Below are 15,072 nucleotides of genomic sequence, written 5' to 3' on the forward strand. Positions count from 1 at the left end.
GCAATTCTTGGTGTCTGTGCATCTTCGTCCGTCCTAACGAGTCTCTTTTGCACGTCCCTGTCGCAGGCTCAACCTGTGGGTCTGACACCAGCAGCCTCAGTGTTTGGCTTGAAGAGAGCTTTGGCAAATTCTCTGTCTACGTGGACTACCAAGACCTGCGTGCACTCAACGAGGCATTTGGGAGTGTAAGGAGCCCACCGTGCCACTTGGTTGTTCTGGTGACTGCTTTGAGCAAGCACGTTGTTTCTACAGACGTTGTTGTTGTTGTTTTCTCTTCTGCAGTTCCAGGCACTGGACCTTCTGAGTGCCTCTCAAGTTGCTCAGCTGACCCTAACATCTGGAGCGCTGAACAACGCAGATCTGATCACCATGGTCTTTGAGCGTCTTGACGGCAGCAATGCTTTCCAGGATGTGGACCAGTTCTTGACGGTTCTCACCCAGACCTCGCAGGTACGTTCCCATCCTTGAGATGGCAAGCGCGCAGCTGTTCCGCTTTGTTTAGGAAATTGTTAAAACAAGATAGCCCGGGACATTTTGTGTTGTACTCTGAAATGGGAATGTTGCCTTTCCTTTTGTTTGACCATGATTTTAGTACCCGACCCTGACCGTAGCCCAACATAGCCCAAGAGTTTCTGTTGCGTACTCGGTGATGGAAACATTTGCTTTTCTCTTTGCTTTTCATCACCTCTAGGTTTTGAACATCAGCCCTGTGGTGAGAGACATCATGATGAATGGAACCTTCCAAATCATCCGCCTTTATTTCGCCGAGTTCACGAGCTACGACTGGATTTCCTGGTTCACGCTGAAACTGAGTCCAGTCCTTCCCAGCTTGAATGCAGAGATGCTCCAGACAGTAACATCATATACCGACTGCAACACATACCACATCATGTACGTAACGCTTTCCATATGCTAGCCAGCTCTGCAATGTTTTCAGTTAACTGCGTCATGCTTAGATTTCTTCTGCCGTGTTTTGATCCAATCTAGCGTCGGGGCTCTGAGCAGCCACTTTGAGCAGATGACATCGCTGAGACAGCAGGAGCTCACCGCAGTCCTGTTGGGCTACCAAAAGCAGAGTCAGGCATCAGGTAGGTCCAGCATAGGCAGAGCTTGTTTGTCTTGTGGGCTAAATAAAATATCAATTCTTGGTGTCTGTGCATCTTCGTCCGTCCTAACGAGTCTCTTTTGCACGTCCCTGTCGCAGGCTCAACCTGTGGGTCCGACACCAGCAGCCTCAGTGTTTGGCTTGAAGAGAGCTTTGGCAAATTCTCTGTCTACGTGGACTACCAAGACCTGCGTGCACTCAACGAGGCATTTGGAAGTGTAAGGGGCCCACCGTGCCACTTGGTTGTTCTGGTGACTGCTTTGAGCAAGCACGTTGTTTCTACAGACGTTGTTGTTGTTGTTTTCTCTTCTGCAGTTCCAGGCACTGGACCTTCTGAGTGCCTCTCAAGTTGCTCAGCTGACCCTAACATCTGGAGCGCTGAACAACGCAGATCTGATCACCATGGTCTTTGAGCGTCTTGACGGCAGCAATGCTTTCCAGGATGTGGACCAGTTCTTGACGGTTCTCACCCAGACCTCGCAGGTACGTTCCCATCCATGAGATGGCAAGCGCGCAGCTGTTCCGCTTTGTTTAGGAAATTGTTAAAACAAGATAGCCCGGGACATTTTGTGTTGTACTCTGAAATGGGAATGTTGCCTTTCCTTTTGTTTGACCATGATTTTAGTACCCGACCCTGACCGTAGCCCAACATAGCCCAAGAGTTTCTGTTGCGTACTCGGTGATGGAAACATTTGCTTTTCTCTTTGCTTTTCATCACCTCTAGGTTTTGAACATCAGCCCTGTGGTGAGAGACATCATGATGAATGGAACCTTCCAAATCATCCGCCTTTATTTCGCCGAGTTCACGAGCTACGACTGGATTTCCTGGTTCACGCTGAAACTGAGTCCGGTCCTTTCCAGCTTGACTGCAGAGATGCTCCAGACAGTAACATCATATACCGACTGTGACGCATACCACATCATGTACGTAACGATTTCCATATGCTAGCCAGCTCTGCAATGTTTTCAGTTTTCTGCGTCATGCTTAGATTTCTTCTGCCGTGTTTTGATCCAATCTAGCGTCGGGGCTCTGAGCAGCCACTTTGAGCAGATGACATCGCTGAGACAGCAGGAGCTCACCGCAGTCCTGTTGGGCTACCTAAAGCAGAGTCAGGCATCAGGTAGGTCCAGCATAGGCAGCGCTTGTTTGTCTTGTGGGCTAAATAAAATAGCAATTCTTGGTGTCTGTGCATCTTCGTCCGTCCTAACGAGTCTCTTTTGCACGTCCCTGTCGCAGGCTCAACCTGTGGGTCCGACACCAGCAGCCTCAGTGTTTGGCTTGAAGAGAGCTTTGGCAAATTCTCTGTCTACGTGGACTACCAAGACCTGCGTGCACTCAACGAGGCATTTGGGAGTGTAAGGAGCTCACCGTGCCACTTGGTTGTTCTGGTGACTGCTTTGAGCAAGCACGTTGTTTCTACAGACGTTGTTGTTGTTGTTTTCTCTTCTGCAGTTCCAGGCACTGGACCTTCTGAGTGCCTCTCAAGTTGCTCAGCTGACCCTAACATCTGGAGCGCTGAACAACGCAGATCTGATCACCATGGTCTTTGAGCGTCTTGACGGCAGCAATGCTTTCCAGGATGTGGACCAGTTCTTGACGGTTCTCACCCAGACCTCGCAGGTACGTTCCCATCCTTGAGATGGCAAGCGCGCAGCTGTTCCGCTTTGTTTAGGAAATTGTTAAAACAAGATAGCCCGGGACATTTTGTGTTGTACTCTGAAATGGGAATGTTGCCTTTCCTTTTGTTTGACCATGATTTTAGTACCCGACCCTGACCGTAGCCCAACATAGCCCAAGAGTTTCTGTTGCGTACTCGGTGATGGAAACATTTGCTTTTCTCTTTGCTTTTCATCACCTCTAGGTTTTGAACATCAGCCCTGTGGTGAGAGACATCATGATGAATGGAACCTTCCAAATCATCCGCCTTTATTTCGCCGAGTTCACGAGCTACGACTGGATTTCCTGGTTCACGCTGAAACTGAGTCCAGTCCTTTCCAGCTTGACTGCAGAGATGCTCCAGACAGTAACATCATATACCGACTGCAACGCATACCACATCATGTACGTAACGCTTTCCATATGCTAGCCAGCTCTGCAATGTTTTCAGTTAACTGCGTCATGCTTAGATTTCTTCTGCCGTGTTTTGATCCAATCTAGCGTCGGGGCTCTGAGCAGCCACTTTGAGCAGATGACATCGCTGAGACAGCAGGAGCTCACCGCAGTCCTGTTGGGCTACCTAAAGCAGAGTCAGGCATCAGGTAGGTCCAGCATAGGCAGAGCTTGTTTGTCTTGTGGGCTAAATAAAATATCAATTCTTGGTGTCTGTGCATCTTCGTCCGTCCTAACGAGTCTCTTTTGCACGTCCCTGTCGCAGGCTCAACCTGTGGGTCCGACACCAGCAGCCTCAGTGTTTGGCTTGAAGAGAGCTTTGGCAAATTCTCTGTCTACGTGGACTACCAAGACCTGCGTGCACTCAACGAGGCATTTGGAAGTGTAAGGGGCCCACCGTGCCACTTGGTTGTTCTGGTGACTGCTTTGAGCAAGCACGTTGTTTCTACAGACGTTGTTGTTGTTGTTTTCTCTTCTGCAGTTCCAGGCACTGGACCTTCTGAGTGCCTCTCAAGTTGCTCAGCTGACCCTAACATCTGGAGCGCTGAACAACGCAGATCTGATCACCATGGTCTTTGAGCGTCTTGACGGCAGCAATGCTTTCCAGGATGTGGACCAGTTCTTGACGGTTCTCACCCAGACCTCGCAGGTACGTTCCCATCCATGAGATGGCAAGCGCGCAGCTGTTCCGCTTTGTTTAGGAAATTGTTAAAACAAGATAGCCCGGGACATTTTGTGTTGTACTCTGAAATGGGAATGTTGCCTTTCCTTTTGTTTGACCATGATTTTAGTACCCGACCCTGACCGTAGCCCAACATAGCCCAAGAGTTTCTGTTGCGTACTCGGTGATGGAAACATTTGCTTTTCTCTTTGCTTTTCATCACCTCTAGGTTTTGAACATCAGCCCTGTGGTGAGAGACATCATGATGAATGGAACCTTCCAAATCATCCGCCTTTATTTCGCCGAGTTTACGAGCTACGACTGGATTTCCTGGTTCACGCTGAAACTGAGTCCAGTCCTTCCCAGCTTGACTGCAGAGATGCTCCAGACAGTAACATCATATACCGACTGCAACACATACCACATCATGTACGTAACGCTTTCCATATGCTAGCCAGCTCTGCAATGTTTTCAGTTAACTGCGTCATGCTTAGATTTCTTCTGCCGTGTTTTGATCCAATCTAGCGTCGGGGCTCTGAGCAGCCACTTTGAGCAGATGACATCGCTGAGACAGCAGGAGCTCACCGCAGTCCTGTTGGGCTACCTAAAGCAGAGTCAGGCATCAGGTAGGTCCAGCATAGGCAGAGCTTGTTTGTCTTGTGGGCTAAATAAAATATCAATTCTTGGTGTCTGTGCATCTTCGTCCGTCCTAATGAGTCTCTTTTGCACGTCCCTGTCGCAGGCTCAACCTGTGGGTCCGACACCAGCAGCCTCAGTGTTTGGCTTGAAGAGAGCTTTGGCAAATTCTCTGTCTACGTGGACTACCAAGACCTGCGTGCACTCAACGAGGCATTTGGAAGTGTAAGGGGCCCACCGTGCCACTTGGTTGTTCTGGTGACTGCTTTGAGCATGCACATTGTTTCTACAGACGTTGTTGTTGTTTTCTCTTCTGCAGTTCCAGGCACTGGACCTTCTGAGTGCCTCTCAAGTTGCTCAGCTGACCCTAACATCTGGAGCGCTGAACAACGCAGATCTGATCACCATGGTCTTTGAGCGTCTTGACGGCAGCAATGCTTTCCAGGATGTGGACCAGTTCTTGACGGTTCTCACCCAGACCTCGCAGGTACGTTCCCATCCATGAGATGGCAAGCGCGCAGCTGTTCCGCTTTGTTTAGGAAATTGTTAAAACAAGATAGCCCGGGACATTTTGTGTTGTACTCTGAAATGGGAATGTTGCCTTTCCTTTTGTTTGACCATGATTTTAGTACCCGACCCTGACCGTAGCCCAACATAGCCCAAGAGTTTCTGTTGCGTACTCGGTGATGGAAACATTTGCTTTTCTCTTTGCTTTTCATCACCTCTAGGTTTTGAACATCAGCCCTGTGGTGAGAGACATCATGATGAATGGAACCTTCCAAATCATCCGCCTTTATTTCGCCGAGTTCACGAGCTACGACTGGATTTCCTGGTTCACGCTGAAACTGAGTCCAGTCCTTTCCAGCTTGACTGCAGAGATGCTCCAGACAGTAACATCATATACCGACTGCAACGCATACCACATCATGTACGTAACGCTTTCCATATGCTAGCCAGCTCTGCAATGTTTTCAGTTAACTGCGTCATGCTTAGATTTCTTCTGCCGTGTTTTGATCCAATCTAGCGTCGGGGCTCTGAGCAGCCACTTTGAGCAGATGACATCGCTGAGACAGCAGGAGCTCACCGCAGTCCTGTTGGGCTACCTAAAGCAGAGTCAGGCATCAGGTAGGTCCAGCATAGGCAGAGCTTGTTTGTCTTGTGGGCTAAATAAAATATCAATTCTTGGTGTCTGTGCATCTTCGTCCGTCCTAACGAGTCTCTTTTGCACGTCCCTGTCGCAGGCTCAACCTGTGGGTCCGACACCAGCAGCCTCAGTGTTTGGCTTGAAGAGAGCTTTGGCAAATTCTCTGTCTACGTGGACTACCAAGACCTGCGTGCACTCAACGAGGCATTTGGAAGTGTAAGGGGCCCACCGTGCCACTTGGTTGTTCTGGTGACTGCTTTGACCAAGCACGTTGTTTCTACAGACGTTGTTGTTGTTGTTTTCTCTTCTGCAGTTCCAGGCACTGGACCTTCTGAGTGCCTCTCAAGTTGCTCAGCTGACCCTAACATCTGGAGCGCTGAACAACGCAGATCTGATCACCATGGTCTTTGAGCGTCTTGACGGCAGCAATGCTTTCCAGGATGTGGACCAGTTCTTGACGGTTCTCACCCAGACCTCGCAGGTACGTTCCCATCCATGAGATGGCAAGCGCGCAGCTGTTCCGCTTTGTTTAGGAAATTGTTAAAACAAGATAGCCCGGGACATTTTGTGTTGTACTCTGAAATGGGAATGTTGCCTTTCCTTTTGTTTGACCATGATTTTAGTACCCGACCCTGACCGTAGTCAACATAGCCCAAGAGTTTCTGTTGCGTACTTGGTGATGGAAACATTTGCTTTTCTCTTTGCTTTTCATCACCTCTAGGTTTTGAACATCAGCCCTGTGGTGAGAGACATCATGATGAATGGAACCTTCCAAATCATCCGCCTTTATTTCGCCGAGTTTACGAGCTACGACTGGATTTCCTGGTTCACGCTGAAACTGAGTCCAGTCCTTCCCAGCTTGACTGCAGAGATGCTCCAGACTGTAACATCATATACCGACTGCAACACATACCACATCATGTACGTAACGCTTTCCATATGCTAGCCAGCTCTGCAATGTTTTCAGTTAACTGCGTCATGCTTAGATTTCTTCTGCCGTGTTTTGATCCAATCTAGCGTCGGGGCTCTGAGCAGCCACTTTGAGCAGATGACATCGCTGAGACAGCAGGAGCTCACCGCAGTCCTGTTGGGCTACCTAAAGCAGAGTCAGGCATCAGGTAGGTCCAGCATAGGCAGAGCTTGTTTGTCTTGTGGGCTAAATAAAATATCAATTCTTGGTGTCTGTGCATCTTCGTCCGTCCTAATGAGTCTCTTTTGCACGTCCCTGTCGCAGGCTCAACCTGTGGGTCCGACACCAGCAGCCTCAGTGTTTGGCTTGAAGAGAGCTTTGGCAAATTCTCTGTCTACGTGGACTACCAAGACCTGCGTGCACTCAACGAGGCATTTGGAAGTGTAAGGGGCCCACCGTGCCACTTGGTTGTTCTGGTGACTGCTTTGAGCATGCACATTGTTTCTACAGACGTTGTTGTTGTTTTCTCTTCTGCAGTTCCAGGCACTGGACCTTCTGAGTGCCTCTCAAGTTGCTCAGCTGACCCTAACATCTGGAGCGCTGAACAACGCAGATCTGATCACCATGGTCTTTGAGCGTCTTGACGGCAGCAATGCTTTCCAGGATGTGGACCAGTTCTTGACGGTTCTCACCCAGACCTCGCAGGTACGTTCCCATCCATGAGATGGCAAGCGCGCAGCTGTTCCGCTTTGTTTAGGAAATTGTTAAAACAAGATAGCCCGGGACATTTTGTGTTGTACTCTGAAATGGGAATGTTGCCTTTCCTTTTGTTTGACCATGATTTTAGTACCCGACCCTGACCGTAGCCCAACATAGCCCAAGAGTTTCTGTTGCGTACTCAGTGATGGAAACATTTGCTTTTCTCTTTGCTTTTCATCACCTCTAGGTTTTGAACATCAGCCCTGTGGTGAGAGACATCATGATGAATGGAACCTTCCAAATCATCCGCCTTTATTTCGCCGAGTTCACAAGCTACGACTGGATTTCCTGGTTCACGCTGAAACTGAGTCCAGTCCTTTCCAGCTTGACTGCAGAGATGCTCCAGACAGTAACATCATATACCGACTGCAACGCATACCACATCATGTACGTAACGCTTTCCATATGCTAGCCAGCTCTGCAATGTTTTCAGTTAACTGCGTCATGCTTAGATTTCTTCTGCCGTGTTTTGATCCAATCTAGCGTCGGGGCTCTGAGCAGCCACTTTGAGCAGATGACATCGCTAAGACAGCAGGAGCTCACCGCAGTCCTGTTGGGCTACCTAAAGCAGAGTCAGGCATCAGGTAGGTCCAGCATATTCAGCGCTTGTTTGTCTTGTGGGCTAAATAAAATATCAATACTTGGTGTCTGTGCATCTTCGTCCGTCCTAACGAGTCTCTTTTGCACGTCCCTGTCGAAGGCTCAACCTGTGGGTCCGTCACCAGCAGCCTCAGTGTTTGGCTTGAAGAGAGCTTTGGCAAATTCTCTGTCTACGTGGACTACCAAGACCTGCGTGCACTCAATGAGGCATTTGGAAGTGTAAGGGGCCCACCGTGCCACTTGGTTGTTCTGGTGACTGCTTTGAGCATGCACGTTGTTTCTACAGACGTTGTTGTTGTTGTTTTCCCTTCTGCAGTTCCAGGCACTGGACCTTCTGAGTGCCTCTCAAGTTGCTCAGCTGACCCTAACATCTGGAGCGCTGAACAACGCAGATCTGATCACCATGGTCTTTGAGCGTCTTGACGGCCGCAATGCTTTCCAGGATGTGGACCAGTTCTTGACGGTTCTCACCCAGACCTCGCAGGTACGTTCCCATCCATGAGATGGCAAGCGCGCAGCTGTTCCGCTTTGTTTAGGAAATTGTTAAAACAAGATAGCCCGGGACATTTGTGTTGTACTCTGAAATGGGAATGTTGCCTTTCCTTTTGTTTGACCATGATTTTAGTACCCGACCCTGACCGTAGCCCAACATAGCCCAAGAGTTTCTGTTGCGTACTCGGTGATGGAAACATTTGCTTTTCTCTTTGCTTTTCATCACCTCTAGGTTTTGAACATCAGCCCTGTGGTGAGAGACATCATGATGAATGGAACCTTCCAAATCATCCGCCTTTATTTCGCCGAGTTCACGAGCTACGACTGGATTTCCTGGTTCACGCTGAAACTGAGTCCAGTCCTTTCCAGCTTGACTGCAGAGATGCTCCAGACAGTAACATCATATACCGACTGCAACGCATACCACATCATGTACGTAACGCTTTCCATATGCTAGCCAGCTCTGCAATGTTTTCAGTTAACTGCGTCATGCTTAGATTTCTTCTGCCGTGTTTTGATCCAATCTAGCGTCGGGGCTCTGAGCAGCCACTTTGAGCAGATGACATCGCTAAGACAGCAGGAGCTCACCGCAGTCCTGTTGGGCTACCAAAAGCAGAGTCAGGCATCAGGTAGGTCCAGCATAGGCAGAGCTTGTTTGTCTTGTGGGCTAAATAAAATATCAATTCTTGGTGTCTGTGCATCTTCGTTCGTCCTAACGAGTCTCTTTTGCACGTCCCTGTCGCAGGCTCAACCTGTGGGTCCGACACCAGCAGCCTCAGTGTTTGGCTTGAAGAGAGCTTTGGCAAATTCTCTGTCTACGTCGACTACCAAGACCTGCGTGCACTCAACGAGGCATTTGGAAGTGTAAGGGGCCCACCGTGCCACTTGGTTGTTCTGGTGACTGCTTTGAGCATGCACATTGTTTCTACAGACGTTGTTGTTGTTTTCTCTTCTGCAGTTCCAGGCACTGGACCTTCTGAGTGCCTCTCAAGTTGCTCAGCTGACCCTAACATCTGGAGCGCTGAACAACGCAGATCTGATCACCATGGTCTTTGAGCGTCTTGACGGCAGCAATGCTTTCCAGGATGTGGACCAGTTCTTGACGGTTCTCACCCAGACCTCGCAGGTACGTTCCCATCCATGAGATGGCAAGCGCGCAGCTGTTCCGCTTTGTTTAGAAAATTGTTAAACAAGATAGCCCGGGACATTTTGTGTTGTACTCTGAAATGGGAATGTTGCCTTTCCTTTTGTTTGACCATGATTTTAGTACCCGACCCTGACCGTAGCCCAACATAGCCCAAGAGTTTCTGTTGCGTACTCGGTGATGGAAACATTTGCTTTTCTCTTTGCTTTTCATCACCTCTAGGTTTTGAACATCAGCCCTGTGGTGAGAGACATCATGATGAATGGAACCTTCCAAATCATCCGCCTTTATTTCGCCGAGTTCACGAGCTACGACTGGATTTCCTGGTTCACGCTGAAACTGAGTCCAGTCCTTCCCAGCTTGACTGCAGAGATGCTCCAGACAGTAACATCATATACCGACTGCAACGCATACCACATCATGTACGTAACGCTTTCCATATGCTAGCCAGCTCTGCAATGTTTTCAGTTAACTGCATCATGCTTAGATTTCTTCTGCCGTGTTTTGATCCAATCTAGCGTCGGGGCTCTGAGCAGCCACTTTGAGCAGATGACATCGCTGAGACAGCAGGAGCTCACCGCAGTCCTGTTGGGCTACCTAAAGCAGAGTCAGGCATCAGGTAGGTCCAGCATAGGCAGAGCTTGTTTGTCTTGTGGGCTAAATAAAATATCAATTCTTGGTGTCTGTGCATCTTCGTCCGTCCTAACGAGTCTCTTTTGCACGTCCCTGTCGCAGGCTCAACCTGTGGGTCCGACACCAGCAGCCTCAGTGTTTGGCTTGAAGAGAGCTTTGGCAAATTCTCTGTCTACGTGGACTACCAAGACCTGCGTGCACTCAACGAGGCATTTGGAAGTGTAAGGGGCCCACCGTGCCACTTGGTTGTTCTGGTGACTGCTTTGAGCATGCACATTGTTTCTACAGACGTTGTTGTTGTTTTCTCTTCTGCAGTTCCAGGCACTGGACCTTCTGAGTGCCTCTCAAGTTGCTCAGCTGACCCTAACATCTGGAGCGCTGAACAACGCAGATCTGATCACCATGGTCTTTGAGCGTCTTGACGGCAGCAATGCTTTCCAGGATGTGGACCAGTTCTTGACGGTTCTCACCCAGACCTCGCAGGAACGTTCCCATCCATGAGATGGCAAGCGCGCAGCTGTTCCGCTTTGTTTAGAAAATTGTTAAAACAAGATAGCCCGGGACATTTTGTGTTGTACTCTGAAATGGGAATGTTGCCTTTCCTTTTGTTTGACCATGATTTTAGTACCCGACCCTGACCGTAGCCCAACATAGCCCAAGAGTTTCTGTTGCGTACTCGGTGATGGAAACATTTGCTTTTCTCTTTGCTTTTCATCACCTCTAGGTTTTGAACATCAGCCCTGTGGTGAGAGACATCATGATGAATGGAACCTTCCAAATCATCCGCCTTTATTTCGCCGAGTTCACGAGCTACGACTGGATTTCCTGGTTCACGCTGAAACTGAGTCCAGTCCTTTCCAGCTTGACTGCAGAGATGCTCCAGACAGTAACATCATATACCGACTGCAACGCATACCACATCATGTACGTAACGCTTTCCATATGCTAGCCAGCTCTGCAATGTTTTCAGTTAACTGCGTCATGCTTAGATTTCTTCTGCCGTGTTTTGATCCAATCTAGCGTCGGGGCTCTGAGCAGCCACTTTGAGCAGATGACATCGCTAAGACAGCAGGAGCTCACCGCAGTCCTGTTGGGCTACCTAAAGCAGAGTCAGGCATCAGGTAGGTCCAGCATATTCAGCGCTTGTTTGTCTTGTGGGCTAAATAAAATATCAATACTTGGTGTCTGTGCATCTTCGTCCGTCCTAACGAGTCTCTTTTGCACGTCCCTGTCGAAGGCTCAACCTGTGGGTCCGTCACCAGCAGCCTCAGTGTTTGGCTTGAAGAGAGCTTTGGCAAATTCTCTGTCTACGTGGACTACCAAGACCTGCGTGCACTCAACGAGGCATTTGGAAGTGTAAGGGGCCCACCGTGCCACTTGGTTGTTCTGGTGACTGCTTTGAGCATGCACGTTGTTTCTACAGACGTTGTTGTTGTTGTTTTCCCTTCTGCAGTTCCAGGCACTGGACCTTCTGAGTGCCTCTCAAGTTGCTCAGCTGACCCTAACATCTGGAGCGCTGAACAACGCAGATCTGATCACCATGGTCTTTGAGCGTCTTGACGGCAGCAATGCTTTCCAGGATGTGGACCAGTTCTTGACGGTTCTCACCCAGACCTCGCAGGTACGTTCCCATCCATGAGATGGCAAGCGTGCAGCTGTTCCGCTTTGTTTAGGAAATTGTTAAAACAAGATAGCCCGGGACATTTTGTGTTGTACTCTGAAATGGGAATGTTGCCTTTCCTTTTGTTTGACCATGATTTTAGTACCCGACCCTGACCGTAGCCCAACATAGCCCAAGAGTTTCTGTTGCGTACTCGGTGATGGAAACATTTGCTTTTCTCTTTGCTTTTCATCACCTCTAGGTTTTGAACATCAGCCCTGTGGTGAGAGACATCATGATGAATGGAACCTTCCAAATCATCCGCCTTTATTTCGCCGAGTTCACGAGCTACGACTGGATTTCCTGGTTCACGCTGAAACTGAGTCCAGTCCTTTCCAGCTTGACTGCAGAGATGCTCCAGACAGTAACATCATATACCGACTGCAACGCATACCACATCATGTACGTAACGCTTTCCATATGCTAGCCAGCTCTGCAATGTTTTCAGTTAACTGCGTCATGCTTAGATTTCTTCTGCCGTGTTTTGATCCAATCTAGCGTCGGGGCTCTGAGCAGCCACTTTGAGCAGATGACATCGCTAAGACAGCAGGAGCTCACCGCAGTCCTGTTGGGCTACCAAAAGCAGAGTCAGGCATCAGGTAGGTCCAGCATAGGCAGAGCTTGTTTGTCTTGTGGGCTAAATAAAATATCAATTCTTGGTGTCTGTGCATCTTCGTCCGTCCTAACGAGTCTCTTTTGCACGTCCCTGTCGCAGGCTCAACCTGTGGGTCCGACACCAGCAGCCTCAGTGTTTGGCTTGAAGAGAGCTTTGGCAAATTCTCTGTCTACGTGGACTACCAAGACCTGCGTGCACTCAACGAGGCATTTGGAAGTGTAAGGGGCCCACCGTGCCACTTGGTTGTTCTGGTGACTGCTTTGAGCATGCACATTGTTTCTACAGACGTTGTTGTTGTTTTCTCTTCTGCAGTTCCAGGCACTGGACCTTCTGAGTGCCTCTCAAGTTGCTCAGCTGACCCTAACATCTGGAGCGCTGAACAACGCGGATCTGATCACCATGGTCTTTGAGCGTCTTGACGGCAGCAATGCTTTCCAGGATGTGGACCAGTTCTTGACGGTTCTCACCCAGACCTCGCAGGTACGTTCCCATCCATGAGATGGCAAGCGCGCAGCTGTTCCGCTTTGTTTAGAAAATTGTTAAAACAAGATAGCCCGGGACATTTTGTGTTGTACTCTGAAATGGGAATGTTGCCTTTCCTTTTGTTTGACCATGATTTTAGTACCCGACCCTGACCGTAGCCCAACATAGCCCAAGAGTTTCTGTTGCGTACTCGGTGATGGAAACATTTGCTTTTCTCTTTGCTTTTCATCACCTCTAGGTTTTGAACATCAGCCCTGTGGTGAGAGACATCATGATGAATGGAACCTTCCAAATCATCCGCCTTTATTTCGCCGAGTTCACGAGCTACGACTGGATTTCCTGGTTCACGCTGAAACTGAGTCCAGTCCTTTCCAGCTTGACTGCAGAGATGCTCCAGACAGTAACATCATATACCGACTGCAACGCATACCACATCATGTACGTAACGCTTTCCATATGCTAGCCAGCTCTGCAATGTTTTCAGTTAACTGCGTCATGCTTAGATTTCTTCTGCCGTGTTTTGATCCAATCTAGCGTCGGGGCTCTGAGCAGCCACTTTGAGCAGATGACATCGCTAAGACAGCAGGAGCTCACCGCAGTCCTGTTGGGCTACCTAAAGCAGAGTCAGGCATCAGGTAGGTCCAGCATATTCAGCGCTTGTTTGTCTTGTGGGCTAAATAAAATATCAATACTTGGTGTCTGTGCATCTTCGTCCGTCCTAACGAGTCTCTTTTGCACGTCCCTGTCGAAGGCTCAAACTGTGGGTCCGTCACCAGCAGCCTCAGTGTTTGGCTTGAAGAGAGCTTTGGCAAATTCTCTGTCTACGTGGACTACCAAGACCTGCGTGCACTCAACGAGGCATTTGGAAGTGTAAGGGGCCCACCGTGCCACTTGGTTGTTCTGGTGACTGCTTTGAGCATGCACGTTGTTTCTACAGACGTTGTTGTTGTTGTTTTCCCTTCTGCAGTTCCAGGCACTGGACCTTCTGAGTGCCTCTCAAGTTGCTCAGCTGACCCTAACATCTGGAGCGCTGAACAACGCAGATCTGATCACCATGGTCTTTGAGCGTCTTGACGGCAGCAATGCTTTCCAGGATGTGGACCAGTTCTTGACGGTTCTCACCCAGACCTCGCAGGTACGTTCCCATCCATGAGATGGCAAGCGCGCAGCTGTTCCGCTTTGTTTAGGAAATTGTTAAAACAAGATAGCCCGGGACATTTTGTGTTGTACTCTGAAATGGGAATGTTGCCTTTCCTTTTGTTTGACCATGATTTTAGTACCCGACCCTGACCGTAGCCCAACATAGCCCAAGAGTTTCTGTTGCGTACTCGGTGATGGAAACATTTGCTTTTCTCTTTGCTTTTCATCACCTCTAGGTTTTGAACATCAGCCCTGTGGTGAGAGACATCATGATGAATGGAACCTTCCAAATCATCCGCCTTTATTTCGCCGAGTTCACGAGCTACGACTGGATTTCCTGGTTCACGCTGAAACTGAGTCCAGTCCTTTCCAGCTTGACTGCAGAGATGCTCCAGACAGTAACATCATATACCGACTGCAACGCATACCACATCATGTACGTAACGCTTTCCATATGCTAGCCAGCTCTGCAATGTTTTCAGTTAACTGCGTCATGCTTAGATTTCTTCTGCCGTGTTTTGATCCAATCTAGCGTCGGGGCTCTGAGCAGCCACTTTGAGCAGATGACATCGCTAAGACAGCAGGAGCTCACCGCAGTCCTGTTGGGCTACCAAAAGCAGAGTCAGGCATCAGGTAGGTCCAGCATAGGCAGAGCTTGTTTGTCTTGTGGGCTAAATAAAATATCAATTCTTGGTGTCTGTGCATCTTCGTTCGTCCTAACGAGTCTCTTTTGCACGTCCCTGTCGCAGGCTCAACCTGTGGGTCCGACACCAGCAGCCTCAGTGTTTGGCTTGAAGAGAGCTTTGGCAAATTCTCTGTCTACGTCGACTACCAAGACCTGCGTGCACTCAACGAGGCATTTGGAAGTGTAAGGGGCCCACCGTGCCACTTGGTTGTTCTGGTGACTGCTTTGAGCATGCACATTGTTTCTACAGACGTTGTTGTTGTTTTCTCTTCTGCAGTTCCAGGCACTGGACCT

At 49.1% G+C, this 15,072-nt stretch overlaps 1 protein-coding gene across 1 annotated transcript in view; it reads left to right on the plus strand.

The window, feature by feature from the left end:
• The window catches only part of ddx46 (DEAD (Asp-Glu-Ala-Asp) box polypeptide 46), an 800,847-nt gene that overhangs the window by 432,507 nt on the left and 353,268 nt on the right, over window positions 1-15,072 (plus strand). The gene's annotated exons all lie outside the window — the stretch shown is intronic.

Source organism: Danio rerio, chromosome 21 (genome assembly GCF_052040795.2).
Source record: "Danio rerio strain M-AB ecotype USA chromosome 21, GRCz13ab, whole genome shotgun sequence".
Classification (NCBI taxonomy): domain Eukaryota; kingdom Metazoa; phylum Chordata; class Actinopteri; order Cypriniformes; family Danionidae; genus Danio; species Danio rerio.